Genomic DNA, 12,947 nt, shown 5'->3' on the forward strand with positions numbered 1-12,947 from the left:
CTCCAGCACTAAAGCTGCTGGTTTTCAGGGCTCACCCTGCCCTGGGAGCGGGGCTGAGTATGGAGTAGACCCAGGCAGAAAGCTGCTCTCTCTCTCACAGTCTGACCTGAAACCCTAGCAGCCTTTCATAAAGAAAAGCTTCCCAACTTGTTGTTTGTTGGTTATTTTCAGAATCCTGAAATGGTTGTTTTTGAAAATTTTGTTCAGTTATATAACTGTTTTTGTCAATCTCTTTACTTACCATAGCCAGAAGTCCTACTAAAATATTTTAATTTATATAAATATCTTGACTACCATGAAATTCTCTTTATGAGATTCTATTTCTCTTGTTCGTGATTCTGTTAACAATCCACTAATTTTACTAATAGCCCATTTTAAACATTTTCCTCGCTAATTAGCAAAGTATTGGTGTTGATGGAGACAGAGAACATTATGGTGAGTGCCCCGACCCTGGATAGTCTTCCTTATTGGAATACGCCTTGACCACCCCAAGAGATGCATCATTGATTTTAATACCAGCTGCAAATGGGTAGTTTAACCTAAGTAACACACACACACACACACACACACACACACACACACACACATCACATGCACCAAGTCACTGTCTTTATATTGAAGTTTCTTAAAGTTGATTTCACATACTGTACTAGTTACTGTTTATGTTTAGAGGATGCTCATCTTGAATCAATCAGTTTAGATCCTCGGTTTCAAGATACTCAAGTGGGGGAGGGCTCTGGAAATTGCAACCCCCAGGAGGGAACAATTGCCGCACTCACAGAAATTCTGGACTGGCCAGTGGGGAACCAATCTCAGAGGTTGAAAGAAGGGCTGACATCCTTCTGTAAACAAATTAGGCTCCTAACCATGCTAGCTTGTCCAGTGTAAAGGGCAGAGGATTGGAGAGTCAGCAGGGGGGAGGTCTGTGCTGAGATGCCGACCCGAGGGGGAGGGGCAAGTATGGAAAGTGCCACTTAGGACTAAAACAGAGAGAACTCCCCGTCCACAGTCCATTGGTTGAAGAGGTGCACTTTGCTCAAAGTGGGGGACCTACATGTGAATCCTACTGCAGCGTGCAGGAGAGACAGGCTATTTGGTTTTTATTGGTTTGTTTGAAAAGAAAATGTATTAAAGAAGATGTATATGAAACGAGGACCTACTATATAGCACAGGGAACGATATTCAATATCTTATAATAACCTATAATGGAAAAGAATCTGAAAAAGAATACACACACACACACACAAACATATATAAAACTGAATCACTTTGCTGTACGCCTGAAACATTGTAAATCAACTATACTTCAATTTAAAAAATAAAAAGAGAAGTTGTATATAAATGTGGCCTGTTTTGAGAGTCACGTATTCATGCGGTCCAGGGTGGGTTCTGATTCACTACTAATGTGTGGAAATAGACTAAATTTTCCCTATTATCATAATGAAAATATAGGGAAGAATTCAGAAAATGAAAGAAAAATAATATTAGAAATCTTAATTTAATATGATGGGGGAGGAGGGCTCAAGGGCACTGCTGTGTCCTTGACCTTCCCCAAGTCTCTCCAGCTGTTTTCCTCGCTAGGATGGGGAGACAGCCCCACCTTCTGAGAATGGCCCTGTTTTTGCTCAGGGACTCTTTTGAAAACGCTTCCTCTCCTCTGTCACCTAGACCTGGACCACGTCCCGGAAGCTCAAAGGCAAGGTCCCAGGGCAGCCAGGGGGATGGATATCGTGCTGTCCTCTCTGGCCCACCCCACCCCCATGTGTAAAGCCCCCTCCAGGCCTGTGTGAAAAGACAGCAGGTCAGAATACCAGCACCATCAGGACAGGACAGGCTGAAAGGGCTGGGTCTCTGCCAGCAATAGGCAGCGCAGGTACATAGCCTTCTTTAAAATTTAACATCATCGAGGCATTTCACCATGTCTTCAGTAACATCATTTTCAACATGGATGAACCAGCCAGTGGCAGCATCGCTCGGGTAGAACAGGACTGAGGAATCAAAACGCTGGTTTGCTTTAATAGATTGTCCTGGTTGATGCTCAGGTGACCTTGTTTGTATGTTACATCTTAATTTTGGAGGCCTTGACCTTTTTTTTTTTTTTTTTTTTTTTTTTATTTTATTTTATTTTATTTTTTTAAAACATCTTTATTGAAGTATAATTGCCTTACAATAGCGTGTTAGCTTCTGCTTTATAGCAAAGTGAATCAGTTATACATATACAATATGTTCCCATTTCTCTTCCCTCTTGCATCTCCCTCCCTCCCACCCTCCCCATCCCACCCCTCTAGGTGGTCACAAAGCACCGAGCTGATCTCCCTGTGCTATGCGGCTGCTTCCCACTAGCTATCTATTTTACATTTGGTAGTGTATATATGTCCATGACACTCTCTTACCCTGTCACATCTCACCCCTCCCCCTCCCCATATCCTCAAGTCCATTCTCTAGTAGGTCTGTGTCTTTATTCCCGTCTTGCCACTAGGTTCTTCATGGCCTTTTTTTTTTTTTTCCTTAGATTCCGTATATATGTGTTAGCATACTGTATTTGTTTTTCTCTTTCTGACTTACTTCACTCTGTATGACAGACTCTAACTCCATCCACCTCATTACAAATACCTCCATTTCATTTCTTTTTATGGCTGAGTAATATTCCATTGTATATATGTGCCACATCTTCTTTATCCATTCATCTGTCGAGGGACATTTAGGTTGCTTCCAGGTCCTGGCTATTGTAAATAGAGCTGCAATGAACATTGTGGTACATGACACTTTTTGACCTATGGTTTTCTCAGGGTATATGCCCAGTAGTGGGATTGCTGGGTCGTATGGTAGTTCTATTTGTAGTTTTTTAAGGAACCTCCATACTGTTCTCCATAGTGGCTGTATCAATTTACATTCCCACCAACAGTGCAAGAGTGTTCCCTTTCCTCCACACCCTCTCCAGCATTTATTGTTTCTAGATTTTTTGATGATGGCCATTCTGACCGGTGTGAGATGATATCTCATTGTAGTTTTGATTTGCATTTCTCTAATGATTAATGATGTTGAGCATTCTTTCATGTGTCTGTAGGCCATCTGTATATCTTCTTTGGAGAAATGTCTATTTAGGTCTTCTGCCCATTTTTGGATTGGGTTGTTCGTTTTTTTGTTATTGAGCTGCATGAGCTGCTTGTAAATCTTGGAGATTAATCCTTTGTCAGTTGCTTCATTTGCAAATATTTTCTCCCATTCTAAGGGTTGTCTTTTGGTCTTGTTTATGGTTTCCTTTGCTGTGCAAAAGCTTTTAAGTTTCATTAGGTCCCATTTGTTTATTTGTGTTCTTATTTCCATTTCTCTGGGAGCTGGGTCAAAAAGAATCTTGCTGTGATGTATGTCATAGAGTGTTCTGCCTATGTTTTCCTCTAAGAGTTTGATAGTGTCTAGGCCTTGACCTTTTTTCCCTCTTTACAATAAGCCAAAAAACTTTGTTTTAACCAAAGTCCCGAATTCCCTCTAAAAATAGTTGCCAAAGGTCTCCAAAATGTAAATGCAGGATGGGGAATCTGGAGTTCTGGTTAAATAGTGACAGAAAACTCTGGAGGAAGTGTGATCTTACTTATCAGTCTGATGAACTTTGTGCCAGGGCTCGGCTGAATTGGCCAACCCCAGAGAGTTAGGGCTGGAAAAAACCCAAGAGACCATTTCATCTGCTGAAGTCAAAGCAGCAGCCCCAGGGAGATACTTAACCAGGAAGTAGCTCAGCCCCAGCCCTGCCCTGCAGAATCAGAATCTGCATTTGTAACAAGATCTCCAGCTGATTTGATAAAAGTTTGAGAAGCTCTGCTCCAACCCTCTCTTTGCCCAGTTGAGCACAGAATGACTTTCGTAAATCTTGTGCATAGTTCAATTAGAAGGATCAAATCTGTGGATGCCAAGGGTCATTTTCTATTAATTCAACCTTAGGTCATGTTCACTTTTCTCATAGCACCGTTTTCACGTTGTGTGTCCCTGTCACCAGGAACTAGAGCATCTTTTCTATCTTCGCCCAGATTGTGCTATGCTTGCAGGTGGGTTTGGGGAAACGTGGAAGGTCCTGCATCTATCCCTGTGAAACTTATACTGGATTTATTTTAGCCACTGTTGAGATTCCACTCATTCCAGGACCCAGTGTGTTCACTTCCCATGTGTGTGATGCCTTGTTCTGTTGTTACCCACGTGGGGATTAATCATATCGAACAAGGAAGTGCTGGGCACGTGGGGTGGAAAACCGAGGTTTCTGTCCTCAGCCCGATATCCTTTATGTCACTTCTCTTGTGTTTGGAAATAGTTTTGGGGGAAAGTATACGCCTCCCGCTTTCTCCCTGAGAATGTGCCTGTATGGGGGATGGGCCTCTTCTGCTTTCCTTGGGACATCGGGTCATGGGGAGAGTCTGGATCACTGGCAGGGACGGCCAGCAAGCTGCTGTGACAGAGGGAAGAACTAGGTGTCTGCAGTATGACAGGGCCAAAGGAAGAGGGGTTTAAACCAGAGAGAAAGGTCCTTGATTACAAAAGCTACCATGAGGTCCAGTAAACTGCAGGTGAGCTGCACGCTGGGGATGGAGACCTTGACTAGGGCATTTTGAGTGATTTAAAGGAGGAGAATCCCAACTGAAGTTGAATGAAGAGCCTGCGTGAGGCCAGGAACTGAAGACAGTGATCATGATTCTCATAGACGTCCTTGGCTTAGTAAAACCTCTAAAAAAATAGACAGATTATCACGTTAAGTGTATGTAACTAGATAAAGAAGCAGCCCAATCTCAGAAAAAACAATGGTACTAGAACTCAGAAAGTACAGTGTTATCAACCCCAGTGAGAATGATACCAAGATAATGTGACTCTGGACTTTTGATTGGGGTGTTTACTCTAGTTGTCAAATGTGTTTGTCTGTTGTTGGTCTCTGAGGTGGAAGATATTGCAAATGCTTTCGTGGTTTGTAAGCTGTCCCTCTCAGTATGTTCTGGAATGAATGGAGCTGTAATCCGGTGGATCCAGCCTCCTTGGGGTCATTGTCCTGGTGTTAGAGGCGGTAACGCATCGGGCATCTTGAATGCCAGGTGATCCAATCAGAGGTCCGTGGATGCTCGTGAGGGCAGTCCCTGACTGACGCTTTCACAAGGCATATCCAGAACCAACTACACAATTTTAAGAGCTGGTGCAAAATGAAAATGTGGGCCCCCTTGTTTACATTATGAGAAATTTCAAGACAGTGTCAACAGGGCTCTAAACCAAGGGCAACTGCACACCCATGAAGTGGCCTTGGGTACGTCCCTAAAGAGCACGCCAAAGCTTTAAAGCATAAGCAAGTAAAATTTATATAATGGAGCACAGAAGTGGCAGAAGAAGGGGGAAGAAATAACTAAGACCTTGAAGCGTTCGTAGAAAAGTTGGTGGTTTTTGGAAGCGTTTAGCTGGTTAGAAAATGTTGAATTAATTGATGTTTTTAGGTATTTAAGCAAATGATATATACATTGTAGACATGATAAATGATATTGATACAAGCAGAATATAACTGCATTTTCATTCAACAGAGCTGTCAATATTCCACCTAAAGGCTGCACTTGCTTTTTGATTTCCCTTTAAGCTGAGTTCCCTCCTGTAAGAATTTAGAGGAGGGAGGAGGGGCGGGGGCTTCCCAGGGTAATGGGAATAACATGAAATACTAAAATACTTACGAATGTTGAGGTGCTTTCGCGCTTTGCCTGTGTGCTATAGTGATTTCGATCCTGTAGAGCTTTTTAATTGTTGCCCTTAAATTTCAGTTTTGTGGCAACAAAAGAGAAAACCTCTTGAAGGATGAATTGTAGTTATGGTCTCTGCAACTAAACTTGGGTATTGAGTCAAAACCCACAGTGTCATCAAATATAAGCATTAAGGAACCTTTGTGGCAGGAGGAGGTGGTCTTGATAAGGTGTTATTTTCTACAGACAGTATTCAGGCCTAGGTCCTCACAGCTTGTTTATCTTATAGTGAAAACCTCTGTCTTTGTCAAGGACACCTCAAGCCCATTGCTATGGAAATGGACTCTGGCAAAACCCTTCCAAGGCCTTTTGCCCACCACCCCATCTGGGTTTTCTGAGATTAAATTTCTTTTCATCTTCCCACGTGAGAAAAAAAGTCAAGGGTGTTAAATGCCAAACTCCCAGGAGCTGGGATTTGACTTCTCCCTCAAGTTCCTGTGGGGTCTTTCTCTCTCTCTCTCCCGTCTTTTTTTTTTTTTCCCACTGTGCTGGAAAGGGCCTTGGAATCTCTAGAATATTTTAAAGCTTTTTCTTTCACTAACAGCCATCAATGATTAAATTGGTTTCGTCCAAAAACCAAGTATTTGCTTTTTGGGGGTGGGGGGAGGGGCCATTCATTCTCTGTCTCGGCTGAAAGGGGTCTGCTACAGCCCACAAGGAGACTCAGGTCACTTTCCTTCACAAGTGCTCCCAAGTGGTAGATTTTGGAGAAATAAAATAACTGGTAAGTTCGCAGAATTCTCATTGGAAACAGAAGCCCTGTTTGACACCAAGCAAGCAAAACTTTCATCTATTTCAACTTCAGTGTCGATGTTTTATTGTTTCAACATTCTGAAAATATTGGTATTTGATAAACAAAACAAGATCATTTAGTAATGATTAAAGTGATTTTAATTTATAATAAATAACTTGAAATAGAATGTCTTTAAATGGTGTAGTTCTGTTTGGCAAAATGTTAGTTGTAGGTTTCTTCTGGGAAAGAAACAGGAATAAGGAATCCCTTATTGTCAGAAGCCGCTGTCAATGGCTGATCAATCAGACGTAAAAGTGGGAAAACAGTTTCATTTACAATATTTTTCAAATACACCTACTTCATAATATACATTTATAATATTTTTCAAATACACCTAAGGTAAAGGATCTGGGAAAATATGTTCAGATCATTTTTAATGGCATATTTAATATCTAACCTGGAGGTGTCCAGGCTTAAAATGGACTGTCCATTCTAATCATGGGTTTACTATCACCTCTATTAGAATCACTAGTGCCTGTAACAGCAGCTTTGGGTAAGAAGTGAGCATGTGGGATTTTGAGTCAGAAAGCCCTTGGCTTGAATTCCGGGTCTACCAGTTGCCTACTAAGGGCTTCACCCCCTTGTATTGTTTTCTGGGAAAAAAAAGTTTGAGCTAAGATGAATTGTGCCATAGCTTGTAAAGAGCCTCCTGAACATATCTTAGGGGTTGGGATGCATTACTGTAAGTAATTTCAGTTTAAACGTTCCTCTGTCTCTACCCCTCTCTCCTTTCATGTGTGACCCTCAGCATCCACAGAGAGCGTGCCCTGAAAATATGCTCGTGTGCCAAATGTGGGAAATCAGATGATAACCTACATCTCATGAGGGTGATTGTATTCCCTGGGAGAGAGGGAAAGTTTTCATTAGTTTCCTCAAGGCATCTTGTCTTCTGGTCCCGCAACCTGGCTGGCATTAAGGACTCATTTTCCACTTAGGGCCCCTGAGCTGGAGGCAGCTGCTTCTCCAGGCCACCTGGTCAGGTGGCTGAGGACTTCACCTGAGCAGGACATTAACTCCTGCCTTGGTCCAAGCCCCCCTCACCTTCACAATCCACCTGGATCAAAACATCAGGGGCTGCCCTTGTCCAGGGATGAGCTAGGTTCCTGACAGAGGAGGTGGGAAAGCAGACTTACAGAGTCACCTACGCCATGAACTCCTGGCTCCCAGCACTTTAGCCGAAGTGCTTTCCCTGCCTGGGTTCTTGACCTTTTGGCGCCAGTGGACCCCTTTGACAAAGCTCACAGACCTATTCTCAGCATGTTTTTAATGCAAGGAGAATACAAAGAAAGCCAAATGTATTAAACGATAGTGCTACCCCTGCATGGCTAGTCCCTTCTCATTTTTGAGGCAGCTGCTCAAATGTCACCCCAGAGATGCCTTCCCTGTCAGCTTACAGAAAAATGAGAGGAGGAGATCGCTGTTTACAAATGTATGTTTAACTCGGATCCAGCTACACAGAGTTGCAAAGGCAACAACAGAAAGAATAGTAAGAAGAAGAGGAGAGGGAGGGCCGGAGGGTGGGATGGGATGAGTGAGTCGGGGGAGCGCCCCTGCTCAGCCTTCTGTGCAGGGACCCCCTGCCTTGGAGGAGGGTGGGGTGACCCGAGGGGCTGAGTTTCCTCCACGCCTCTTTCGTGATGCACAGCTTTCTGGGCTGCATGGTCCTTCTCTATAAAGGTAGATCCTTTTCGTACTTGGTGACCCTTAAATGCAAACCAACTACTTCATCTGAAATTTAGTCAGAGATACAGAGATTCCAATAGATGAAATATAACCATGAAAGTCTAATTATATTTGTATTAGTGATATCCACTGATAATATGAAAATAATCGTAGCAATTATTTATTGAGCCCTTCATACATTGTATTAGGCCCTTTATGACACAATAATCGTAGCAATTATTTATTGAGCCCTTCATACATTGTATTAGGCCCTTTATGACACAGTCTCATTTAATGCTCATAAATATTCCTGGGCCTAGTGCTTCTCATTACACAGACAAAGAGACTGAGAGGGGAAACCCTCAGCAGGCAACTGGTAGACCCAGAATACAAGCCAAGGGCTTTGTGACTCAAAATCCCACATGCTCACTTCTTACCCAAAGCTGCTGTTACAGGCACTAGTGATTCTAATAGAGGTGATAGTAAACCCATGATTAGAATGGACAGTCCATTTTAAGCCTGGACACCTCCAGGTTAGATATTAAATATGCCATTAAAAATGATCTGAACATATTTTCCCAGATCCTTTACCTTAGAATTGCAAATCATTTTCTTTTCAGAATATCACAATGACTCTGAGTATGGATTAGACAAATATAACATTTGATAGAACCCCCCAAATTTTTTTTTCCAAAAAAGAAAAAAAAAACTCATTAGAAAAAACTCATGCTTCTCTTACACCCAAAATGCATTGAGGCCACGAACGGTTGGCCCCGAATCATTTGAGAAATATCGATAAAGAAATTGCTGCAGTGAGCCTTGCACCTTGGCGCTAGTCAGTATTTTAGATACCCTATTTTTAAGATAGCAAAAATATTTTTTGCTGGAAAAAAGCCCAGAAACTTTTAAAAACGAATTATTCAATGTGGAAAGTATCTCAGCTAAAAACTGCGCTAAATCATGTGTAGTAGCATTTTTTGTCCTCAGTTTCATGGTAGTTTTCACCTACTATTAATGAGGGAGTTTCCAGTAGATGAAAGTGGTCCTAAAATGCATTTAAGAAGGCCAAGTGGCCCAGTCTGTGAATAAAGGGGTTTAAAAAAGAAAAGAAACTGCTGGTGAGTGAGAAGGAATTTATTTCATGCTCGATGGAGTTTGGTGTCATGAAGTCTTTAGCTACTGGTTAAGTATAGGGGTGGAAAAATGATTCCATTGTGTGTCCCGAATGGGGGCAAAAGTACAAATCACAGTTAACACTAACTAAAGTAAATAATGTCTCTCAACAAAAATGTATAGTCGTCTAATATATTAAATGCACGGCCAAGTGATGGGAAATTGTGTCACATGTGCCTGCTGCAGACCTCATTCTGCCTTTGATTTTTATGTGTAAAGCCGAACTTTTGTTCTTGGCAGGTTCTTGATCCCAGTGCCCTTTCTGACCCTTTGATTTCCTATTTCTCCTCCTACCTGAAGCTCATGTTAGTTGCCCATTATTGAAATATTTCAGTAGTCTTTGAAAAGATTCAGCAACCTGAGGAATTTTTTAAAATTCTTCTTCAAACATGCTTCCTCCAGTACAAATTTCCAACTTTCTTTCATATTCTAGCAGCTGTGGTCATATGCAACAAGGAATAATAATTATTCTAGAACTATGAAGTGAGAGTAAATGTAATAGGTAAGGAATAATTTTTAGTGAATATTTTTTTTCCAAATATGAGCTTATCTGAGAAGAAAGATTTAGTTTTAGTGAAAGGCAACCCTATAGATTTTAGAAATTAGTCAGTTCAAGGTGTTTCTACACAACCATGCTAATGAAGGGACTTATCTTTCTTTTTATTAAAAGTGTTTTTAGAATACCAACCAGGTAAGGAAGTGTGGAAGTGCTTTAAAACCTGTCTAGTGTAAGACCTACCTGATTCCTACCATCGAGATATTATTCACCAAAGTTATGTTATGTTGATGTTCACAAGGTTTAAACTTCTTTTTCTCAGTGACTCAGAGCACAGGCTCCTGAGTAGAGAGGCAGGTGCCCTCCTGACCCCCGCCCCCTTCACCCTCCGCCCTTGCAGGTCGGGGTGATGGGAGCCCCGGGCAGGAAGTGGGCTGTTCTCTTGATGTCCAGCAACTGGAGGGGGAGAAAAAAAGAGAAAGTGGGAACATTTTTTTAGTTAACTGGTAAAGGATTTGTTGATAGAGAAATGCATTGTTAAATTAGTTCCTGTGACCTTTTTTCTTCTCCTTGCTTGGCTAGTCTGTGAGAAGGGAAGGGGTAGAGTTGATTGCACTGCAAATCGAAATGCGTAGACGTGATCCAGAGCCCGGAAAACACCACTGCAGCTATTTGGATGTAACACCACAGTTATTAAAATTAATATTTACCTCGGTACCAAACAGAATAAATATCAGCTCCTCCCCCCATGTAAGTACCACTCCCAAGAATTACATGTCGCTTTAGGAACTAGATCATTGCATAAAATGTAAGTGTCTAACTACTGGTTGAGAAAAATAATAATCTGGGGACCTGCATAATTAAATGTAAAGGTGCATCTATTTTTTCATAAAGCCTTTTTAATAAAGAAATCCCTTTAAAAGAATATGATAAAAATGACCAACTTTAAGTTAAAAACAAAAAAATATACAACATATTAAAACTTTATATGATGTAAGTCTGTGTTATGTTTCAAAATTAAGTGTAATGCTCTAGAATACAATATTCCATAATTATTTTCTATTGAGAGGCTGAGGGTCTATTGATTTGAGTAGGGCCATTCTCCTAGGATAGAACTGCTAATAGGTAGCTCTGTTTTATGTGGAAAGTCTTTGGAAGACTACCTAATAAGTTATTTTTTTTTCTATTTATATTCCTTTTTATTTTGACTGAAACATAAGTTATTTTTTTTAATAGATGCATGGTGAGTTTTTTTTTAATATAGCAACTCATAAAAATAACCATTTTTATTTTATAATTTAAATTATTAAAATATTTGTAATAGAAAAGGTTGGGAATTCCCTGGCGGTCCAGTGGTTAGGACTCCGCGTTCTCACTGCTGAGGGCCTGGGTTCAACTGCTGGTTGGGGAACTAAGATCCCACATCCCACAAGCCATGAGGCGTGGCCAAAGAAAAAAAAAAAAAGAAAAGGTCATTGAAAATATTAAGCAGTACCTAAAAAATAAAAATTAAATACATGAATTCCTTCTAGATTACTAAAATTATATTGTGCTTTTTCAAATTTCACTGGAAAAGAAATATTTTAGAAATAATATTGACTCTATGCTCTTTATAAAGAAAAGTTTATCTTCTGTGATCTTGAGTCAAGTTCTGGTAAATTAGAGGAAGCCCACTTAACTGAAACCCCTCCTCCTCACACTACCTGAGTTCACAACATCCATTCGTGAAGAAGCCCTCTTCTGTATCACTTGCCCCATCCTTTCTAGAACTTTATAGAATCTTCACTGCTATGATCCTCTTTACCAAGATAAAGTCAAATCTCTGAAGAACCTAATGGAGTTATTTTTCTCACAGTCATCCAAAGGTTGTTTTCTGAAGAGTTTGGATCAGCTGCTTAAAGATAAAAATCTCTGGAGACAAAGAGATTATACAAAGACAGAGATTCATACTGACTTGAAGAGAATTTTGAAAACTGGATCTTTGTGTTCTAATGTTTTCTTCGCCAAAGCAAACAGGCAGTAAAGAAAAGCAAAGAGAGAGAAATCCTAGATAATCATAGGAAAGACCTCGTAAGTACTAGCAGAGGCGCCTGGAACAAAGTGAACACAGGATGGATGTCCTAAGTGAAAGTTCCTTGAATTTCAGTGGCAAATACGGGTTTGGGGTCATTTGAACCTTGTCTTAAAACCTACTTTCCCAACATTTTATTATGAACATTTTCAATCAGAAAAGTGGAAAGAATTGTACAGTGAACATCTATGTTCCTACCTAGATTCTGCAACGAACATTTACCTACTCTCTTCCTCACCTGTCCGTCCATGTATCCATCTCTACCCTTCAATCCAGCTTAATTTTTTGATGCATTTCCAAGTGAGTTAAAGACCTAAGTATACTTTGCTCCTAAACTGTTCAACATTTGCATCAATATTTTTATGACTCTTTTTAAAAAAAAATTTTTTTTATGACTTTTTTTATTTTTTGAGGTCACATCAACCTATAGCGGAATACACAAATCTCCCCAAACCTTGTGCATTCTGTGATTTTTCACACCTGCGTGTGCCTGTGCAATGCAAACCTTTATCAGGTAGAGAATGGAGCCCAACCCCACAAAGTTCCCTCCAGTCCCTTCATGGTTAGTCCCCATCCTTTGCAACTGCTGTTCGGTTTTTCCTATAGATGAGCTTTGCTTGTCCTAGAATTTCATGTAAATGAAACTGACATATATACTGCTTTCCTATAGGGCTCCCTCCACTCAGCATGTGAACTTACCATCTTTTTATTTCTTTTTTTTTCTATTTATTATTTTATTATTTTATTTTTTAAAATTAATTTTTTTTTTTTGGCCACACCACACGGCTTGTGGGATCTCAGTTCCCCAACCAGGGATTGTACCCAGGCCACAGCAGTAAAAGTGCCAAGTCCTAACTACTAGGCCACCAGGGAACTCCCCTCTTTCTATTTTTTTTTTAATTGAAGTATAGTTGATTTACAATGTTTCAGGTGTAAAGTGATTCAGTTATATATATAGATATATTCTTTTTCAGATTCTTTTCCATTATAGGTTAT

At 40.5% G+C, this 12,947-nt stretch overlaps 1 protein-coding gene across 2 annotated transcripts in view; it reads left to right on the top strand.

The window, feature by feature from the left end:
- The window catches only part of LAMA1 (laminin subunit alpha 1), a 153,463-nt gene that overhangs the window by 12,281 nt on the left and 128,235 nt on the right, over positions 1-12,947 (top strand). The window lies entirely within an intron of this gene.

This window comes from Balaenoptera ricei, chromosome 14 (genome assembly GCF_028023285.1).
Source record: "Balaenoptera ricei isolate mBalRic1 chromosome 14, mBalRic1.hap2, whole genome shotgun sequence".
Lineage (NCBI taxonomy): Eukaryota > Metazoa > Chordata > Mammalia > Artiodactyla > Balaenopteridae > Balaenoptera > Balaenoptera ricei.